Source organism: Microcaecilia unicolor, chromosome 1 (assembly GCF_901765095.1).
Source record: "Microcaecilia unicolor chromosome 1, aMicUni1.1, whole genome shotgun sequence".
NCBI lineage: Eukaryota > Metazoa > Chordata > Amphibia > Gymnophiona > Siphonopidae > Microcaecilia > Microcaecilia unicolor.
Genome location: NC_044031.1, coordinates 29,628,632 through 29,642,197, shown reverse-complemented (window position 1 = coordinate 29,642,197; position 13,566 = coordinate 29,628,632).

Sequence of the window (13,566 nt, the reverse complement as noted above, 5' to 3'; positions counted from 1 at the left end):
CAGAAAACTCAAAACACATGTTGGGCTCTTCACAGCAGACAAAGAGTAATACAGAATTTAGAAAGACATTCTACACAGAATTATTAATTTACACAGAATACAACATTTTCTAAAGTAAGCATTCTTATAAGACATGTCTAAACATCAGGAATATCTAGAATTATTTAGAATCTAACTATTTCCTTATAACAAAATCTACATATCAAGAACTTCTGAAATAGTATTTCAGCCTTTTAAACTTCAGCATGTCTGGCTTTGTTCATTCATAATAGTTTACAGCTGTGCCAGCTAGCATTGGCAATTCACAAGGGACAGAGTTTCATTTCTCACTGACCTTTCCTAACCTTAGCTCGGCCAAGCTAGACTCTAATTAACTCCAGCCTGCATTCCTTCACTACTTGCAGAACTGAAGAGAATTCAAACTTCAAGCTTTTAATATCATTTCTTATGTATATAATTTCTCAGAGTTAACACTTTCTTTGCCCATGGCTGCCTCATTCCCCCCTTTGAGACTAAAATCAGCTTATGCAGAGATAAGTCTCACAACTCAAACTCTGGAGATTATAGTGATCCTAACTAGGAATAGACTTATGAATCACCATTACCCTACTTGTTAAGGTCCGACGGCATACTGCCGAAGCACATGAGGCCAAGAAACAAAACAACAACCCTGCTAAAACTAAGACTATTAGGGAAATAAACAAGGGACGTATCCAGGAGGTCAATGACCACCACCAGGAGGTAAGATCTAATCCTCCTCGGTAATCCTCCACATTAAGGCTAGCCAACTGTAGGACTTTATCCATAGCATGCCTAACTACATGCGTCCTATTTATGACAATAGTACAGCACTCTGAAGAATTTAACACTGTGCAGAGACCACCCTGGGCTGCAAAGAGATAATCAAGACCCATACGGTTATACCGAGAAACTATACTTAATTCATTAATTTGATCCTGCAATGCATTGACTACCACGTTCAGCTCATGAACTAAAACATGGAGTAGGGATTGAAGTCTCCGGGTAGCCATACCTAGTTCAGTAATACCCGCTACCGAGCCCCCAATTGGAATCCAGGCTGTGGCAGAAAGGGCTACAAGTCTCTTTTTAGTCAGAGGATAAGTAGAATTAATATACTGGAGGGCTAATTCAATCGCCTCATCCTCTGTGGCAACGGAGGAAGGTAAGGACAAAGCCTCTCGCTTAGAGCGGTGCGGGGATAGTGGCTTAAGAGGAATAACTTTAGGAAAATAATTCAAGGTTACCAATACACAAAAATCATATGTGGAGGGAAGAATCATGTGGAGGACATTATCACAGAGCCAGTAATGACCAAGGAGAGGGTGAGGAAAGTTCCCAATAAATGTTGGCTCAGGCTGGACAGGGTACTTAGGGTGCCCATAATGCGAGCCCCTATCCCAGGGGGAACGAAGACGAAATGGAGACTTTGCACACCATAGGCGCCAATCCCCAATTGTGACAGGCTGCTCATTTGTTAGTAACTCTTCATACCCCGGGGACTTATGAAAGTAGAAAATAAGCTTGGACACTATAGTCTTCTCAGTGGTACGCTTAGGAGCCAGATAATCACCTGGGTCATAATCTACAGGTATGGTAGCAGGGCACATAGGAGTACCTGGAGAAACTACCCACACAGATTCTCCTTTTTCTGGGAGAACATTAGTATAATTACAGGGAATGGGAAGAACAGTTGAGATGCTTCTTGTTAAACAAAACACTCCAGAAGCTGGATAGGGGGACGTAAAAACTGGCCTTAGAGAAGAGTCAGAGGGGGAAGTAGCATTATAAAAGGACCACCAAGTATAATCCTGGCTCCAAGGGCCTGAACTCGAAAAGTAGGGAGGTATAAGAGCTGGGAGTTGCACAGGGACAGGAACAGCTGGGACATCTGTGGTATAAGGAGAAAATCGGGAACACACAATACAAGGGGAAGTAATCTTTGCCTGGCTAATTAGTTCCTGGACTGAGTGTAACCAAAGGTTGGAGCGAGTTGGGGTATTAGGAACAAGGAGGCAAGGAGTAGAAAACAACAAAAGCATCCAAACTACTAACATTTTCTTCTTCCTAATCTAAAACAAATACAGCAAACTAATTAAGCAATAATATTTCAACAGTCTGTGCTAATCACAGATTACTCTCATATAATGTTCTCAGTCTTTGAGTTCTTATACCAGTTGGGATAGACCCTCAACTGATAAGGATCAAGCTTTCAAATTCCAAGAAAGCCAGAATCTGGACAGAAAGAGTCTCAGTATGAAGCCGAAGTTCAGCCGCTCCTGCAGTATGCAGTTGACCCTTCTTTTCAGCTAGTAGATTCTTTGGTTCGGGTCAAGCGCAACTTCAATGGCTCCGCTGGATCACTTTCTGCTCTCCACTGTTTAGGCTCAGTCTGATCCGTGCTGGGCTCAGTCTGGTCAGCAGACTTAATTCGAGACCAATGGACCCATGGAGTTATCCCTGCGACCTTCACAGCTGCAGGGGTAGAAAGCAAAACAGTAAAAGGTCCTTTCCATCGGGGCCCCAAAGGCTGGAGCTTCCAGTCTTTCACCCAAACTCTATCCCCTGGCAGGAAGGAATGTACCTGAGCCTGGAAGGGGACAGGGTTTATTTCTCTCACATAAGACTGAAGCTCAGAAATTATCTTACCCAAGAGGGCTACCTGTTCCTGCACCTGGGCAGACCCTAAAATCCCTATGTCTCCCTTAATTCCCTGTAAAATGGCTGGGGGCTTCCCATACACAATTTCAAAGGGAGAGAGGGCTGTTCCTTTAGTTGGGGTGCATCGGAGGCGGAAGAGGGCTAGTGGCAGTGCCTGTGGCCATTTCAGTTGGGTTTCCTGACAAATCTTTGCTAGGCTATTTTTCAAGGTTCTATTTGCTCGCTCAACCTGCCCTGAACTCTGGGGACGATAGGCACAATGCAATTTCCAGGTAATGCGCAATGCGCGGGACAGGGCCTGAAGTGTAGCTTCAACAAAGGCGGGACCATTATCTGAACCTATGGCAAGGGGCAGTCCATACCTGGGGATGACATCCCTAAGGAGAGCTCGAGCTACTTCTGTGGCTTTCTCAGTGACTGTAGGATATGCTTCCACCCACCCAGAAAAGGTACAGACCATGACTAAGAGGTATCGGAACCTACCGCTCTTGGGCATTTCTGTGAAGTCTATAACTAGGGACTCAAAGGGTGTTAGACCTCTAGACTGAACTCCTGGTGGAATACGGGGTCCCTGACGAGCATTATTCTGGGCACAGAGAGTGCATCGGGCAGAGGCAGTGGCAACCAGACTATCCAATCCTTCCAGCACCACTACTCGACTGAGTAGACGGGCTAGTGCTGTTTTCCCTAAGTGTGATAGGTCATGAGCTTGAGACACTACAGGCCAAGCTAGGTGGCGTGGCACCAGAACTCTGGTATCAGGGAGATGTAACCAGCCATCAGGTCTCCTTACTGCACCTTCTTCTTGAGCCCATTTCTCTTCCATTTGGGTATACATAGGTGTCCATTCTTGCAATCGGATTTGGAACAGGGGGGTCACAGTACTTGCTGGGGGTCCTCGAGCAGCTTCCTTGGCCACCCGATCAGCATGGCGATTCCCTCGGGCCACTGGAGTATCTATTCTTTGGTGTCCCCTGCAATGAATGACAGCTACCTTCTTAGGGGCCCACACAGCCTCTAGCAGCTGAAGTATTTCGGGTCCATACTTAACAGGTTGGCCTGCAGCATTTATGAGTCCCTTTTCCTTATACAAAGCTCCATGAGCATGTAGAGTTGTGAAGGCATACTTGGAATCAGTATAAATGTTGGTCACCAGTCCTGCTGCTAGCTCCAGAGCTCGTATGAGGGCCACAAGTTCTGCTTTCTGGGCTGAAGTTCCTTGGGGCAGGGCTCTTGCTTCTATCACCTTGTCCTCTGTCACCACAGCATAGCCTGCCAGTCGCTTGGAGTTCTCCACATAACTGCTTCCATCTGTGAAATAAATTACATCTGGGTCCCTCCATGGAACATCTTTAAGATCTGGTCGACTAGAGTACACTTCATCCATGGTTTGGATACAGTCATGATCCGGTGGTCCCTCAGATGCTGGCAAAAGAGTGGCGGGATTGAATGTAGCCACTGTTTCCAGGTGTATCCGTGGATTCTCACACAAGCTAGCTTGGTACTTAACCATGCGGTTATTTGTAAACCAGTGATTGCCCTTATACTCCATGAGGGTAAGAACTGCGTGGGGGACTTTAACAACCAGTTCTTGCCCCAAAGTCAACTTATCAGCTTCCTGGACCAGTAAGGCTGTTGCTGCAATGGCCCTCATACAGGCTGGCCATCCTTTAGCCACTCCATCCAGCTGTTTAGACAGGTATGCAACAGGCCTCTGCCAGGATCCCATCATCTGGGTCAGCACACCCAGAGCAACCCCCTGTCGCTCATGGACATACAGTGAGAAAGGTTTCTCCACATCAGGAAGGCCTAACGCAGGGGCTTGGAGTAGGGCTTTCTTTATGGCAATGAAGGATTGTTGAGCAGTAGGTCCCCATTCAAATGGTTCCTTTTCACCCCCCTTTGTGGCTTGGTAAAGGGGTTTCGCCATCAATGCAAAATTTGGAATCCAAATTCTGCAGAATCCGGCTGCTCCCAGAAATTCCCTAACTTCTCTTCTGGACTTGGGTTGGGGAATTGCAGCTACCGCTTGCTTCCTACTAGCATCCAGTCTCCGACTTCCCTGGGAAATGCAAAACCCAGATACTTCACTTCTGACTGACAGAGTTGGGCCTTTGAGCGTGAGACCTTATAGCCTGCATCCAAGAGTAGCTCCAGCAATTCTCTGGTAGCCTCAAAACACTCTTCCTGGGTCACTGCTGCAATCAGGAGGTCATCTACATACTGGAGTAAAACTCGCCTGGAAGGCTCAGATTTAAAAGTCTTAAGGTCTTGTCCTAGGGCAGTCCCAAAAATGGTGGGGGAATTCTTGAACCCCTGTGGCAGGCGAGTCCATGTATACTGAAGCTTCCTTCCTGTTACTGGGTTTTCCCATTGAAAGGCAAAAAGCAGTTGACTGGCGGGGGCCACCCGAATACAAAAGAAGGCATCTTTTAGGTCTAGTGTCGTGAAATGGGTAGCCCCAGAAGGTATCAATCCTAACAGGACATATGGATTAGGCACTACAGGATGTAATGAGATAGTGGATTTGTTGACCACTCGTAAGTCTTGGACTGGCCGGTAGTCCTCAGTCCCTGGCTTTTGAACTGGCAATAGTGGCGTATTCCATGGAGACTGGCAAGGTCGAATAATTCCATGGGATAACAGACGATTCAAATGTGCTTGAATCCCTTCCAGAGCCTTTCTGGGAATTGGGTATTGGCGAAGATGGATTGGCCGGGCACTTGGAAGTAAATCTACATGTACAGGAGGAATATTTCGGGCCAACCCTGGGGGATTATCTTCTGCCCATACCCCACTGACCTGAAAGCTGTCTGCCAGGGGTAGGTCAACTTGGCCCTGCGACTGATGCAGCCGCCATTCTTCTTCAAGAGGGCAGCAGAAACTCAGTATACCCTTAGGGCTGGATGTTGGGGGCCGAAAGGAGACTGAAGTCTGGCCATCAGAGTCAAAGGAAATTTGGGCCCTAAGCTTGGACAGCAGGTCTCGACCTAACAAAGGGATTGGACAGTCTGGCATATACAAGAATTCATGAGTGACTATGTGTGAGCCTAATTGGCATCTACGGGTTGTCAGAAAGGGCCTCCGGTTCTGCACCCCCGTGGCTCCCACCACTCGGACAGTTTTTCCAGACACAGGCGCTAATCGCTCCGTCACAACAGAATGTTCAGCTCCTGTATCAATCATGAATGGAATTGAGCGGCTCCCTATAGTTAACTTGACCATAGGTTCCTGGGAGCCCAGTTTGTAGGAACCCGGTCTGTCCTATTCGTCCCATTCTGCCATCTCGGCTATCCCGATGATGTCAGATTCAGGAGGCTCATATCTTCCCTCTCGAACTCGGCCTCGGCTTCCTCGATCTCCTGGTCCCCTTCTCAGTCCCTGGCGCCTCTGGGGGCATTCATCTTTCCAGTGCCCTCTTTCCTTACAATAGGCACACTGATCCCTCTCCAATCTTGGTCTGGGATTCTCCCCCTTGGCCGGGATTGATTGAAGGAATCTCGGGGCCTGGCTGGTGGTCCGGGGTCCCACTTTGGCTTCCCATTAGCTAGAAGTCGACCTCGGTTAAGGGTGGAATTAGTAATGGCTGCCGCTAAAAGGTCGGCCTTCTTCTGCATCTTCCGGTCAGCCTCTCGGCGCACCTCCTGATCTCTATTAATGAAAACCTTGGTTGCGATCTCAATTAGCTGGGTGGTATTCATCCCTGCGAATCCCTCCTGACGCTGCAACTTCTTCCGGATATCTGGCATACTCTGGGCCACCAATGCGCTATTCACCATTCTCTGGTTTTCTTGGGCTTCAGGGTCAAATGGGGTGTATGTTCTGTAGGCTTCAATTAGTCGCTCTAGAAAGGCCCCAGGGGATTCAGTTGCCCCTTGGAGAATTTCAGAGACCTTTGCCAGATTAATGGGCCTCTTTATGCCTTTCCTCATACCTTCCAGTAAGTCCCGGCAATAGCCAGACAACAGTTCATAGTGCTGCCCATCATTTGGATCCCAAGCTGGAGCTGCGCGAGGAAACCGAGCTCTAACCCATCCCTCTGGATCCTGTGTCCCGTCGGGAACACGCTCTCGCGTGATGGCCTCAGCATTTTGCAAAATCTTCCGCCTCTCCTCAGTTGTGAAGAGGGTCAGGAGAAGTTGTTGACAATCAGTCCAGGTTGGGTTATGGGTGGCCATAATGCTAGTCACTAGGTCCACCACTGCCTGAGGCTTTTCAGTATAAGAGGGGTAATGCGTCTTCCAATTCAGGAGATCAGTGGTTGTGAAGGGTACATACTGATAGGCCTGTGCCTGTATAACCTGACCCTGATTATTAGGATCCGGTCGAGTGGTAGTTACCTGTCGGAGTGGCAGAACCCTCGAGGAGGTGGGAATGGAACCTGAGGTAGAGCTAGGAGCTACCCTCCTATCATGCTCAAAGGTAATTGCAGCGGGTCTAACCCATTCAGTGGAGGTGTGTTGAACCCCTGAGGGATGGGGAGGGGTACTCATAGACTGAGAGGTGGTCACAGGTGATTCAGTCCATTGAAAGGGATGCCGGGCCCCTAATGAGTGGGTAGGGGTACTAGAGGGAGAGGCTGGGCTGTCAGGAGTTGAGGAGTCAGGGAGTGGAGCCCAAAGTGGGTCTACAGAGGTTAACAGGGGAGGATGTGGCACAGAAGGGTAGAGGCCAGGTGAAAAGTCCAACCTAGGGTGTGGCAGGTTTGGCACAGGAGGGGAAGAACTATCCGGAGAAGCCTGTGCTGGAGAGGCTTGGGCTGGGCGGCGTGGATCTCTGGGGGTGGCACGGAACCCCAACAATGGGCCATAAGGTGGTGGCTCAAGGTCTGAGGGGTCATCAGAGAGTATGGGTTTCTCGGACAGGGTAGGGGCGGAAGCCACCGATTGGGTGGTAAGCTTCCTGGGGCTCTTTCCCTCTTCTAGTTTAGATTTTCTAATCTTTCTTTGAACACGACCTAACATGAATTTTACTGGGGATCCCATATAAGTTTTCAACCACGAGGGAGGGTCAGTCACAAGGCTGTCCCAGGAATCTATATAAGGGAGTTGTTCAGAATATTCTGGTTCTCCTACAACTATGCTGTATACCTTCCGGATTACTTCAATATCTAAGCTGCCACTAGGGGGCCACCCCACTCCCATAGATGGCCACTCAACTTCACACAAGGTTCTTAAAGTACCTGAGCTTAAAGTCTGTCCATAGTCATTAATTAAAAAACCTTTTTTAAAATTTCTAAGCATACAATCTAGGGGGGTAACAATTTGTCTAGATGATGTCCCACCCATAATGCTTACAGTTACAACACACAAAAAGGGAGGGAATTTTTGAGAATGCAGTAAGGGGTCTGCACTCTCGAGACACTAGGTAGACAGACAACAATCGCTTCCTTCCGTTGCTGACCAATTGAACTCGCGTTAATTGGAAATGCAGCTATAAGAAGTCCGCACTCATTTAGCATTCACTCATCACACATTCCATACAGAAAATCCCACCCAACAATTTCAGATTTCTCAAATACAGATAAGCTCAAGCGTTTTCGCTTCTAGTCCCCGCGACTAGAAGGTACTAGGGCCTTTGCTGAGAATTGATCAGATTCTCCTTCCTCAATTTTCTTGAGGGGCTGGTTTACAATTTCCTAGCTAGGATTACAATACAAAATACAGAATACAAAATACATACCCGGCGAATGTTCTCCAGTCAGTTGGGTGCTGGGATTAATGCAGGATTCAGGATCCCACCGCTGCCACCAAGAATTGTTGCAGGAATTGAGATAGGAATTTGTGATACTTCAGGAGTCAGACAGCACACACCAGTATGAGAGAGAAATCTTCTTTATTTGCCAGCAAACAAAGCAAGACATCAGTTCTAGCTCTCTTCTCTTTCTCTCAGCTCTTTGTGTCTTTCTCTCAGCTCTCTGTGTCTTTCTCTCAGCTGCTTCTCTTCTTATGCTGTCTTCTCCTTCTTCTGTCTGTTCCTTCTGTCCTTCTCTTTCTTCTGAGCTCCTTCTGACGTAAACTGCTTCTGCTCCCACTTAAATAGGGTCCTAAGCCCTCCTCCTAGCCTAGCCCCCTTTACTCCCAATTGGTTAAGAAACTGATTGGCTACCTTGCCTCAACCAATCATTACTTTTGAAATATCAGTTACATAGGTTCCAGACATCCTAAACTGACCTCTGACCTGGGGCCCCTTAAGCCAGACATTTGGTCTCCAGTCTCTTACATGTTATTATGATTGATTTCTCATATTCCTAGTACTAACTGCTAACTAAACTCTGGCATTCATTAAAGAGGTCAAAAGCCAATCTTAATTAATAGCATACATATCAGGTTATTACTTCCAAGACCATTCCTGCATTTTACCTATAATTAATCAAGGAGAAGAGAGCTGACTAGTTCTGACCTTTTTCACCTCTCAGCTCCATACACAGAACTAGCTAAGACCACAGAAAACTCAAAACACATGTTGGGCTCTTCACAGCAGACAAAGAGTAATACAGAATTTAGAAAGACATTCTACACAGAATTATTAATTTACACAGAATACAACATTTTCTAAAGTAAGCATTCTTATAAGACATGTCTAAACATCAGGAATATCTAGAATTATTTAGAATCTAACTATTTCCTTATAACAAAATCTACATATCAAGAACTTCTGAAATAGTATTTCAGCCTTTTAAACTTCAGCATGTCTGGCTTTGCTCATTCATAATAGTTTACAGCTGTGCCAGCTAGCATTGGCAATTCACAAGGGACAGAGTTTCATTTCTCACTGACCTTTCCTAACCTTAGCTCGGCCAAGCTAGACTCTAATTAACTCCAGCCTGCATTCCTTCACTACTTGCAGAACTGAAGAGAATTCAAACTTCAAGCTTTTAATATCATTTCTTATGTATATAATTTCTCAGAGTTAACACTTTCTTTGCCCATGGCTGCCTCACCAGGACTATCTAAAACCTTATCTAGGTGACACGTGAGGTCCGCCAACATCTTCTAACTTTGCAATGCCGCCTGGAAAAGAAGATAGAATATGAGGGGAGAGGGTAACAGGAGGGGAAAGGGGCAAGGAGAGGGGTGGGGAGGGGTGAAAAGGTGAAAGCAAAAAAATTGATGACGGACTCAATCACTGGCTTTTTGTTATACATGTTATGATGTCGCTATGTTATTTGGGTCAGATGTGGAATGTATCAAAATTTTGATTGTCATCAATAAAAATGTTGAAAACTAAAAAAAAAAAAAAAAGAAGATAGAATATTCAAGCACAGACGGTTTGATTCTCCATACCTGCTCTCATTTTCTATCCTCTAGATGCTTTTTCATTAAGGCTTAATATTAGGTGACCTTTAATGCCTCACTGGCTACCACCACATTTCTTTGGGTTTAGGTCATGCTTAGGATTCACAGAGTACCCTTAACTGTGGGTGTTTAAACAGAGCTCTTCACAGCACTTGGACCACTCAGAGGCATATTTTCAAAGCACTTAGCCTTCCAAAGTTCCATAGAAACCTATGGAACTTTGGAAGGCTAAGTGCTTTGAAAATATGCCTCTCAGCTGGCTACCTTGTTCCAGTTGTGTCTTTCTGCATCCATCATTTCATGTAAACCTGGCTACCAGAATCTCTAAGTCAACTCTGGGCACAGCATGTGGCTCTTTGGATTGTCTGGGCATCTCACAACACAGCATGTTGCACTCCAAATCCCACCCTTGTTGCCATTTGTCATGTATCACAGCCAGAGTGCCTACTTCTTGCCATATTCTCAAAGAAACTTTGCCGCTATCCGAGTTACAGCATCCTTTTACATACAACTGAGCACAGACTCCGAGCCGTTGCCAATACAGGACCCACAGAGCTTTCCCTTCTCCCTCTTATAGTGCTAGCTTCTCTGTAATTTGTAATTCCTTTTAAAACTATCACTTGCACAGAGATTATAATATGTGGGAGTGGAGGAGTGGCCTAGTGGTTAGGGTGGTGGATTTTGGTCCTGGGGAACTGAGGAACTGAGTTCGATTCCCACTTCAGGCACAGGCAGCTCCTTGTGACTCTGGGCAAGTCACTTAACCCTCCATTGCCCCATGTAAGCCACATTGAGCCTGCCATGAGTGGGAAAGCGCGGGGTAATAAAATAGATACTATTGGAGATTCTACATGGAATGTTGCTATTCCACTAGCAACATTCCATGTAGAAGCCTGCGCGGCCACATTGGTGATCTGCAAGGACCGACTTCTACATGGAATGTTGCTAGTGGAATAGCAACATTCCATGTAGAATCTCCAATAGTAGCAACAGTGGAGGAGTGGCCTAGTGGTTAGGGTGGTGGACTTTGGTCCTGAGGAACTGAGTTCGATTCCCACTTCAGGCACAGGCAGCTCCTTGTGACTCTGGGCAAGTCACTTAACCCTCCATTGCCCCATGTAAGCCGCATTGAGCCTGCCATGAGTGGGAAAGCGCGGGGTACAAATGTAAAAAAATAAAATAAATATTATTGGCGATTCTACATGGAATGTTGCTACTATTGGAGATTCTACATGGAATGTTGCTATTCCACTAGCAACATTCCATGTAGAAGGCTGCACAGGCTTCTGTTTCTGTGAGTCTGACGTCCTGCACAGTCAGACTCACAGAAGCAGAAGCCTGCGCGGCCACATTGGTGATCTGCAAGGGCCAACTTCTACATGGAATGTTGCTACTATTGGAGATTCTACATGGAATGTTGCTATTCCACTAGCAACATTCCATGTAGAAGGCTGCGCAGGATTCTGTTTCTGTGAGTCTGACGTCCTGCACAGTCAGACTCACAGAAGCAGAAGCCTGCGCGGCCACATTGGTGATCTGAAAGGCCGACTTCTAGTGGAATAGCAACATTCCATGTAGAATCTGAAATAGTAGCAACAGTGGAGGAGTGGCCTAGTGGTTAGGGTGGTGGACTTTGGTCCTGAGGAACTGAGTTCGATTCCCACTTCAGGCACAGGCAGCTCCTTGTGACTCTGGGCAAGTCACTTAACCCTCCATTGCCCCATGTAAGCTGCATTGGAACATTACCTTTATATGGCCAGCTACTTAGCTTCGTCCTGAAACCCCACTCCTCAAACCCCACTCCTCAAAAACTCAGAATCCTTATCCAGTCACTGAAGGCATTCCTTAGGGGACCCTAGCATTCACACCTTGCAAAGTGATGCACTTAGGGAATAGAAATCCATGGGAGACGTATGTGTTAGGCGGTGAGAGTCTGATAGGTATGGACAGGGAGAGGGATCTTGGGGTGATAGTATCTGAGGATTTGAAGGCGATGAAACAGTGTAACAAGGCGGTGGCCGTAGCTAGAAGGTTGTTAGGCTGTATAGAGAGAGGTGTGACCAGCAGAAGAAAGGGGGAGTTGATGCCCCTGTATAAGTCGTTGGTGAGGCCCCACCTGGAGTACTGTGTTCAGTTTTGGAGGCCGTATCTTGTGAAGGATGTAAATAGAATTGAAGCGGTGCAAAGAAAAGCTACGAGAATGGTATGGGATTTGTGTTACAAGACGTATAAGGAGAGACTTGCTGAACTAAACATGTATACTCTGGAGGAAAGGAGAAACAGGGGTGATATGATATAGACGTTCAAATATTTGAAAGGTATTAATCCGCAAACGAACCTTTTCCGGAGATGCGAAGGCGATAGAACGAGAGGACATGAAATGAGATTGAAGGGGGGCAGACTCAAGAAAAATGTCACGAAGTATTTTTTTCACGAAGAGAGTAGTGGATGCTTGGAATGCTCTCTGGCGGGAGGTGGTGGAAATGAAAACGGTAACGGAATTCAAACATGTGTGGGATAAACATAAAGGAATGCTGTTCAGAAGGAATGGATCCTCAGGAGCTTAGCCGAGATTGGGTGGCAGAACCGGTGGTGGGAGGCGGGGCTGGTGGTTGGGAGGCGGGGATAGTGCTGGGCAGACTTATACGATCTGTGCCCTGAAGAGGACAGGTACAAATCAGGGTAGGGTATACACAAAAGTAGCACATATGAGTTTACCTTGTTGGGCAGACTGGATAGACCATGCACGTCTTTTTTTTTCTGCCGTCATCTACTATGTTACCTTATTAGCCTTGGCCTTCTCCTTCTTTCCAGAGAAACAATCTCTTAAATGGTTAAGGTGAGACTCACCTCCTCTTGAAGAAACTGAGCACATACATTACCTTTTCCTGCCCTCTACCTGAGCTCTCCTGCATGCTGTAGCAGGGGTGTAGCCAGACCTCATGATGGGAGGGGGCCTGAGCTTGAGATTGGAGGCACATTTTGAGTGCCGCCCTGCCCTCCCGCCCACCGTCACGCCTCGCCTCCTCACTCCCCCACTGCCTCATCTCCTTGCCGCTTCCCCTCACCGCCTCGTCGCTCCCTCCGCAAAAACAAATACCTTTGCTGGCGGGGTCCCCAACCCCCGGCAGCTGAAGCCTTCTTCAGCGCCAGTCTCTGGCGCAGCTGCATTCGCTGCCCTGATCTTCTTTCTTCTTGCTCCTCCTGTGCACGCTGACGCTCCTCAGTTTCATGTAAAGGAGCGTCAGCGTGCACAGGAGAAGCAAGAAGAAAGAAGGGCAGGGCAGCGAACACGGCTGCGCCGGAGACCTGCGCTGAAGAAGACTTCAGCTGGTGGAGGTTGGGGACCTCCGCCAGCCAAACCAGGGGCCTGGATGAAATTTGCGGGGGTCCAGGCCCCATGTCCCCCCGTAGCTACGCTCCTGTGCTGTAGTGGCTGTAGAAATGTTTGATACATCCAGGCTTAGTTTCCAGAGGACAACTACTCTCTCCCTGCACCCTGCCAATGTGGCACCTTTCCCACACCCACCTTTCTCTGCCTGAGACCCCTGGCTGTAGTACCTTTTTGTGCCCTTCTCCTACTACTACT